Below are 9,207 nucleotides of genomic sequence, written 5' to 3'. Positions count from 1 at the left end.
GTGATTACTTGTAAATACCACATTAATGCAATAAATGCTCAAAATGATATCCGTCAACTTCAATGCATTTGGCAATACGTGTAACGACATTCCTCTCAACAGCGAGCAGTTCTCATTCCGTAATGTTCAAACATGCATTGACAATGCGCTGACGCATCTTGTCAGGCGTTGTTGGTGGATCACGATAGCAAATATCCTTCAACTTTCCCCATATAAAGAAAGCCGGGGACGTCAGATCCGGTGAAAGTGCGAGCCGTGGTATGGTGCTTCGACGACCAATCGACCTGTGATGAAATATGCTATTCAATACCTCTTCAACCGCACGCGAGCTACGTGCCGGACATCCTTCATGTTTGAAGTACATCGCCATTCTATCATGCAGTGAAACATTACGTACTAAATCTGCATACACTGTACCATTTAGATTGCCATCGATAAAATGGGGGTCAATTATCCTTCCTCCCATCATACCGCATCATACATTAACCCGCCAAGGTAACTAATGTTCCACTTGTCGCAGCCACCGTACATTTTCCGTTGACCAATAGTGCATATTATGCCGGTTTACGTTACCGCTGTTGGTAAATGACGGTTCGTCGCTAAATAGAACGTGCGCAAAAAATCTGTCATCGTCCCGTAATTTCTCTTGTGCCCAGTGGCGGAACTGTACACGACATTCAAATTCGTCGCCATTCAAATCCTGGTGCATAGAAATATGGTACGGGTGTAATTGATGTTGATGTAGCATTCTCAACACTGACGTTTTTGATTATCCCGATACTCGCGCAGTTGGTTTGATACTGATGTGCGGACTAGCCGCAACAGCAGCTAAAACACCTACTTGGACATCATCATTTGTTGCAGGTCGTGGTTACGTTTCACGTGTGGCTGAACACTTCCCGTTTCCTTAAATAACGTAACTATCCTGCGAACGGTCCGGACACTTGGATGACGTCGTCTAGGATACCCAGCAGCATCCATAGCATACGCCCGTTGGCCATTTCGATCACAGTAGCCATACTTCAACACGATATCGACATTTCCCGCAATTGGTAAGCGGTCCATTTTAACACGGGTAATGTATCACGAAGCAAATACCGTCCGCAGTGGGGGAATGTTACGTGATACCACGTACTTACACGTTTGTGACTATTACAGCGCCATCTATCACAAAGCGAAAAAAGTGCTCCAACGAAAATATTCAATTTTCTTTACGTACTACACGAATATGTAATAAAAATTTGGGTTCCTATTTAAAAAAAACAAACGCAGTTGATATCCGTTTGACCTATGGCAGCGCCATCTAGCGGGCCAACCATAGCGCCATCTGGCTTCCCCCTTCAAGATAGACGAGTTTCGTTCTTTGCAGTTTTTTTCGTTTGGTGCTTATTTCGTGAGATATCTGGCCCGGTCAATATCAGTAGACCACACTGTATACACAAACGAAGACGTATGTACAACGGCTGGGCAAAAATGTGGGAACTCAGCCAGAAATGCTTGCACTAACATAAATGCAAATGTCAGCCAAGCATTGCGATGGGCCGCTGTTTTATCTGACAACGAACGTCCTCTGCGCAGTGCCCTCATATCTTTGCATGTGGCAGTCCTGATCAGAACAGTGTTCTGTGAGTTGCTCCACTCGTGGGTTCTTCCGTAACCAAGGTAGACGAAGTGTTTAAGTCTCAAGAGGCACCGACCGTATCGAATTCATACAGTATACAAGGAAAGCTGGGAAGCATCATCCACTATGCCACAATGCGGACGAAAGTGCGTGTTGTGTGATTGCGATAGACCGTCATTGAAAAAGATTGTGGCCGAAAAGGAGAGGACAATAGTTGCAAAAGACAATGCAGGTCTGAATGTCGCACTAGCGAAACCTGTTAACACCAAAATAACACGGAGGAGCTTCATAATAAATTATTCAAATGGCTCTGAGCACTATGGAACTTAACTTCTGAGGTCATCAGTCTCCTTGAACTTAGAACTACTTAAACCTAACTAACCTAAGGACATCACAAACATCCATGCCCGAGGCAGGATTCGAACCTGCGACCTTAGCGGTTGCGCGGTTCCAGACTGTAGCGCCTAGAACCGCTCGGCCACCCGGGCCGGAAGCTTCATAATTTAGGAAGAGCAGGGCGAGCTGAAATTCTAAAACCTCTTATAATTGATGCAATTGCCTATAGCAGGAAAATGTAGTGCCGAAGCCATGGAACAATGGAAGAAAGTCATTTGATCGAATGAGTCATGTTTCAGACTGTTTCCAATTTTTTACCAAGTTTAACTCCGAAGAGTAAAACATGACATGATTTGGTCAGCCACGCCTTAGTGCATCAAGGCTTCATTTTACTCTGCGAGGTCCCATTTGTGTTAGGAATTATGTGATCATTTTTGCTGCTCAGGTCCAGCCCATGGTACAATATTTCTTCCCCAGTGATAATGCTGTGTTTCAAGAAGACAGGGCCCCTATTCACGTATCTCGCATCTTCTAGAACTGATCTGTGGAGGATGAATTGTCGCATTTCCTCTGAACATGACAGTCACCACATCTCAATATTGTTGGCCTTTTGAGATTTACTTCCAAGGGAATGGCGCATGATAGGTACCCACCTCCTTCTTAGTTGCCTGTACTTGATATTATTTTTGAGGAAGATTCGCGGAAAAACCTTACGGAACATTTATTTATCAGTTCCGAGACGGCTGAAAGCTGTTTTGAATGCCAGCGAGTTTCCAGCACCATATTAGGTACGGTACAAGTGTTATGTTTGTCCACTGACTGTATGTAATTCATGTTCAACTGATGTCGCCATACATTTGGTTTTTTGAGTGGATAGACCATATTTAGATTTTTGGCTGCCGCTTTACCAATATATGTAAAAGTTTCTGCAGGTTGTCGTCACTATTTGCAGCAGAACTGCGTCGTCAGCATAACAAATGGTTTCTATTTCTTCGTCTTCCGTTGTAACGGTTCAAATGGCACTATAGGACTTAACTTCTGATGTCATCAGTCCCCTAGAACTTAGAACTACTTAAACGTAACTAACCTAAGGACAACACACACATCCATGCCTGAGGCAGGATTCGAACCTGCGACTGTAGCAGTCGCGCGGTTCCGGACTGAAGCGCCGAGAACCGCTCGGCCACTCCGACCGGCCCTCCTGTTGTATTATCACTACCAGTCAATATCTTCTTTATCACCACGTTCATGACTATACTAAACGTAATGGAATCTAAGAATCATCTTGTCTAATACCGCAATTAATTGCGATGCAGATTGTTAACTTTGAACCAGCTTTCACCTGAATGTAGTTGCTGAAATAAAAGGCTGCAATTGTTTTTATTAAGCTGGAAGAGATCCCCTCACAGTAGATAAGCTTTAAAATATCAGGTAACTGAATCCTATGTAGAGCCTTCTGTAAATCAATAAAACATAGATAAGATGCTCCGTTGTCTTCAGTAAATTTCTCTACAGTATGTATAAGAATGAACACCGCTTCTGAGCATGACTTACGGGATCTGAAACCATACTGTTCTTCTGAAAGGGATGTAATGCTTTTTATTTCCTAACTAGAAGCAGTTATTTCCATAAAATATCTGGTAGTATATGTACGGAGCGATCTGAAGTGGACAGATCATATAAAGTTAATCACGGGTAAAGAGTGGGATGCGTATCAGACATGACTGATAGAGGAAATAGGGAAAATGCCAAGAAGAACAGGGCGTTTCGTTACAGGTTCATTTTGAAAGCGCAATAGTGTCGCGGAGATGATCAGGCTGTGTCAGTGGCAGACGCTGCAAGAGATGTGTTCTACATCACGTTATGGTCTACTGTTGAAGTTCCGGGAGCGCAGGTTTCTAGAAGGTTTAAGTATTTCAAAGTTCTAGGGGACTGATGACCATCGATGTTAAGTCCCATAGTGCCCCGAGCCATTTGAACCATAGTTCTATATTATCGATGGAGTAGCTAATGAGATATTCATCTGACCTGTAATTCTATATTGCAGCTTTTCAATTTTCTGGGTAGTTTCCGCCGGCGTATATGGCTAGATATTCCAACCATTTAGGCAATTATTTATCAGCCTCTTCAAGCAGTTACACATGTAACTTGTAAACACATAGACAACGTAACACAAGGAAACAAGATACGACAGAAGAGGTATAAATTAGTGTCCTTGGTGCTGCCGCAGTTGATTCTCACTTCAGCTCCCGAGCAATCACACGAGTAAGTGGCATGAATCAGGTAATCTCCTACCCATTCTCCATAGACATAGCCTCCATCGCCACGCGGGATTAGCCGAGCGGTCTAAGCCACTGCAGTCATGGACTGTGCGGCTGGTCTCGACGGAGGTTAGAGCCCAGCCTCGGGCATGGGTGTGTGTGTTTGTCCTTAGGATAATTTAGGTTAAGTAGTGTGTGAGCTTAGAGACTGATGACCTTAGCAGTTAAGTCCCATAACATTTCACACACATTTGAACATTGAACATAGGTTCCACCCGCGTCACATCTTTCTCCATCAAGAGCATCACGGAAAGGATTATGAGAATCGTGTTGACTTCTGTACATAGCTAATAAAACAGAACACTCCAGATGTATCAGATATCTTGTTTACTGATGAAGCCACATTTACCATCTGCCGAAACATTCCCTATAGGTCTGTCGACAGTACCCGTTGATTGGAATGTCGGCGCCTGTGAAGCGTAAATGAAGGGTGTGGGATAGTGAACCACCAGCAACGCCCGTTTCTCATACGTGAAAAGTTTAACGCGCACAGCTAACAGACCATCCTCCACGTCTGCTAGTTGAAAATGTTACTGTGCAGACTAGGAGGAACCTCTGGTACCCTCAAGATGGTGTCCAGTCCATAGCGCACGAAGACCTACAGCAAATATTGACGAATTGTTTCCTAATCGTCGTTTAGGAAGCAGAGGACCTGTACCCTACCGGCCCGTTCCCGAGATTTGATGCCTGTAGACTTTTTGCTGCGGGGAAAGCTGAAAGACGCTGTCTACAAGTTCACACCAACTACACACGACGATATGCAACGACGTATTACTGCAGCCTGCTCGTACATCTCCCTTGAAATGCTAGCACGTGTGCAGCAGTCGTATCATACCAGACTGGAGGTGTGTTTTGCCGCTGGCAGTGGTGGTTTTGATTACAATGTGATGGTCAGTAGTCTCGGTCTCGTAACTGTCAGAATCCACATGGGTAGTGAATGTACTCTTGTTATACTTTGCACAACTGTCGGTGCGGACAATGGTATATATGGTATATATGGTATATACCATCGATTAAATACCTAAGCTGATATTTCACCAAAACAGCAGTCATAAGCCGGCCGCGATGGCCGAGCGGTTCTAGTCGCTACAGTCTGGAACCGCGCGACTACTACGGTCGCAAGTTCGAATCCTGCCTCGGGCATGGATGTGTGTGATGTCCTTAGGTTAGTTAGGTTTACGTAGCTCTAAGTTCTAGGTGACTGATGACCTTAGACGTTAAGTCCCATAGTGCTCAGAGCCATTTGAACCATTTTTTGAACCTTTTGAAAATACGGTATCTCGTAAAATGCTCGCACTAGGATCCTGCAACGTACACTACTGAAATCTAATTTACCCTACTTTTAGTTTGTCAGTGTAAACAGGCATTCTTTCTTTCTTTTCTCTCTTTTGCCTGTGCCTTTTTCCGCAATGACGCAGGGTCGGCATGGTTAATCGGATCTGCCAAAGTTAATTTAAGGGGTGGCCGAATGCCCTTCCTGCCGCCACCCCGTACCCCCTGGGACGGAATTAGTGTACCCCAACTGTCTGCAACTAGTGTAATCCATGGAATGGTGCGAATATGTTCAGATGTCTGCTAGCCATGTAACTGAGGCTAGACGTGGGGACCAGTCCGGTACTCACCTAGTGGGATATGGGAAACAGCCGAAAAACCACATCCAGGCTGACCGGCACATCGGCCTCCGTCGCTAAGCCGCCAGGCGGATGCGATCTGGTGCTGGCGCGCCTACCCGAGTCCAGGAAGCAGCGCATTAGCGCTCTCGGCTAACCTGGCGGGTCTCAGTGTAAACAGGCATTGTTCCATCTAAAAAGTGTACGTTTACAGAAAAAGTACATTTTCTAAGAATTATTATAGTTTGTTTATTGGCTATTGTGTTTTTGTGGTCTTCAAATGGCTCTGAGTACTATGAAACTTACCACCTGAGGTCATCACTCCTCTAGAACTTAGAACTACTTAAACGTAACTAACCTAAGGACATCACACACATCCATGCCCGTGGCAAGATTCGAACTTGCGACCGTAGCAGTAGCGCGCGTCCGGACTGAAGTACCTAGAACCGCCCGGCCACATCTGCCGGCTATTGGCTAATAATATGAACCCGCGAATACCAATCCATTCTGTGAAAACCGCACATCGATAGCACTTTCAATTTCCGTAGTGTTTGTGGTGAAAGTTTCCGGTGATTCACGCTGTGTAGCAGTATCTGTACACATGACAAACATTTTTAGAGCGTTCCTCCTGTCTCCAGAATTTGTAGGCTTTTCTATCGACATAGAGCTTAAGTGAAGCACGGTGAACAGTATCCTCTCTCATCTACACCCCTTAATTTACATTCTTACGTACGTAGCCGCCCCTGTGGAACAGGTGAGTGTCCCGCGGCGGCCACCCACCTGTTCGCGCTGCTGACATTAACTGTGCGCCAGCGCGCCCGCCTGAGCCACGGTGGCTGGCCGGGCGCTAAGCGCCTGTAACATAGGCTACCTGGCGACCGCCCTTAGCACTAATTCCCGGTGAGTAACGCGGGGCTGCAACGGCACGGTCTCAGGTGCACGACCGACGCCAGCATCGATCCACAGAGTGGCGCACTTAGCGCAGTGACTAACGAGTGCAAGTCTAACGTTATAACAAATGCCATTTCGATTCATATGTTGTCTCTTGGCTCTCTATTCGCCAATACATGACATACACACCTTCATATCCTAAAAACAACAAAAATTAGTAACAGTTCGCACTTGGGTTGTACACACAGGGTGGCGCAGGGGAACGTCAACTTTTGAACGTTACAGTTGGCAGCACTGTAGCGCCAGCAGATGTGCGAAACTTGGCACAATTGATGTGAACGCATTGCCATTTAGTAATCATTGAGAATTGGACTGGTGCGGAATGTGTAGTAGCTGTGAGATCGTTTTACAAAAATGGTGATAGTGCGACTGCTGCGCAGAGAACATTTCGGCAGCATTACCAGCTTGGACGTCATGGACGTGTCCCATCTGCGCATGCGATTACAACGTGGGTGCGTAATTTTGAAGAAACAGGATCTGCCTTGAAAAAGAAACCTCCAGGCGGCATTCCAACGGTACGTACCCCAGAGAGCATTGCAGCTGCTAGAGCTGCAATCGAGAGAAGCCCTCGCCTCTCCGTTCGACAGCATGCATCTTCGCTACGGATTAAGCGACGAAGCTTGCAAAGAATACTGCACGAATTAGACTTCCATCCCTATAAGTTGAAGATTGTGCAACACTTACATGAACGAGACCCAGCGTTATGTATGGAGTTTAGTAGCCAGATATTGGCTAAAATCAACGAGGACGCGAATTTCCTTGGTACCTTATGGATATCCGAAGAAGCCCATTTCCACCTGAACGGATTCGTGAACAAACAGAATTTTCGTTATTGGGCACAGGACAATCCTTGTGAGTTTCGCCAGCGACCGCTACATAGCGCCAAGGTCACAATATGGTGTGCTGTATCATGTCATGGTGTTATCGGCCCTTATTTTTTTGAACGTGAGGATGGTAGTGCAGTGACAGTAACATCCGCTCGATATGTTGAAATGCTTCAAACATTCTTTACACCGAAACTGTACGAGTTTAATCTTAACGTCGAAATTCCTCCTTCAACAATATAACCTAGGAACGCACGTTTCCAGTTCTCTGCTAACCTACCACGATACAGAATATATTCTACGGTTGTGTTAGCCATCTCTTTTTTAGGTCTCTTACCCACCGAAATCATCTGGTCATGGGCTGCCAAGAGAGTGGGAAGCCACTATTTGCTAGGCAGCAAGACTGATGGAATCGGCCGTAGAGTAAAAGCAACATGAAAAGACGTATCCATTTTTGTCATCCAAGCTCAGGTGTCATCTCTGTATACTGAAGTCGTATCTTCGAAGCTCTATATCAGCTACATATTTAATAATTTATTTTTCTACTATATTGTACGCGAACAATAACTAAAATTTCATTATTTCTTGTTATTCCTGGTCTTTCAGCACTGTGAATTTGTGAGCAGCTAATACAGGTGTGATCTGGCCACGGTGAATGAAGCATGCCTGTGTGTCACTTGATTGATTTGTCATCAGTTTTGACGGCATTGTTTGTTCTGATTCTTGTAATAATAGCCGAGCGTAAGATCGGCCAGACGCACTTTATCACTGTGATTGGTTGCGAACAGCTCCTACCGTGTGTGACATGTGGGAGTTCATCATCCCTAGGACTACGCAGACTTCTAGGATGCCATCATTTCGAGTGAGGGACCTGGGGAAAACTACGGCCTACACAGTTAAATGGTGGGGTAATAAAGGATTTCACTGCCGGGTACCACCCACTGTAGCTACCTGGTTACTTGCTTCTGGACACCACATTATCGCTGAGACCTGCCCGCTTTTTTTCTAGTTGTAACACTCCCACTTCTTTCGCTTTAATTAAATTTACCATTTTTATGTACACAATAAACAGGTAACGTATCTATTCCGAAGTGCATTGAGCAAACTGACAAGGGAAGGTCGGAACGGTTCCTGCCAACTGGTATCTGGATTAATTCATTAAAACTAATATCTACCTATGTTAATTATTCCATTTTCATCTTCCCCATTATTGGATAGGAGTGAGCAAGGCATTAATAAACAGCAAAAGTAACTTTAAAAGGTCAATAAATAAGAATTCTCTTAACACTGTAAAGTACAAGGGGCGCTCAATGAGAAATACCTCAGTTTTCTTTTCTCGGCTAGTTTCGGTTGGAAAAATTCGGAATTGTCGTGGGACATTGTCAAATATTTCCGCTTTAGCACGTATAGTTTCATGAAGTTCGGACAGGTAGCGCAGCTATATGCAGCATTCTTAATGGCGCCTGTAGCGGAAGTGTGCTCCAAGAAGAGAGCTGTCATTGAGTTCATTTTGGGTCAAACCAGGGCATCGCAGATATTCACAG

The 9,207-nt window shown here is 44.9% G+C and overlaps 1 non-coding gene across 1 annotated transcript; it reads right to left on the bottom strand.

The window, feature by feature from the left end:
- Positions 1-2,025: 2,025 nt before the first annotated feature.
- Positions 2,026-2,109, bottom strand: Trnas-gga (transfer RNA serine (anticodon GGA)). Its single transcript is given in 2 exon segments — positions 2,026-2,060; positions 2,070-2,109. It is a non-coding gene; the product is annotated as a tRNA-Ser (tRNA).
- Positions 2,110-9,207: the final 7,098 nt, after the last annotated feature.

The sequence above is a fragment of the Schistocerca gregaria genome, chromosome 1, assembly GCF_023897955.1.
Source record: "Schistocerca gregaria isolate iqSchGreg1 chromosome 1, iqSchGreg1.2, whole genome shotgun sequence".
NCBI classification, from domain to species: Eukaryota; Metazoa; Arthropoda; class Insecta; order Orthoptera; family Acrididae; genus Schistocerca; species Schistocerca gregaria.
Note: the sequence above shows the minus strand (reverse complement) of the source record. Positions and strands in the feature narration are given on the sequence as shown.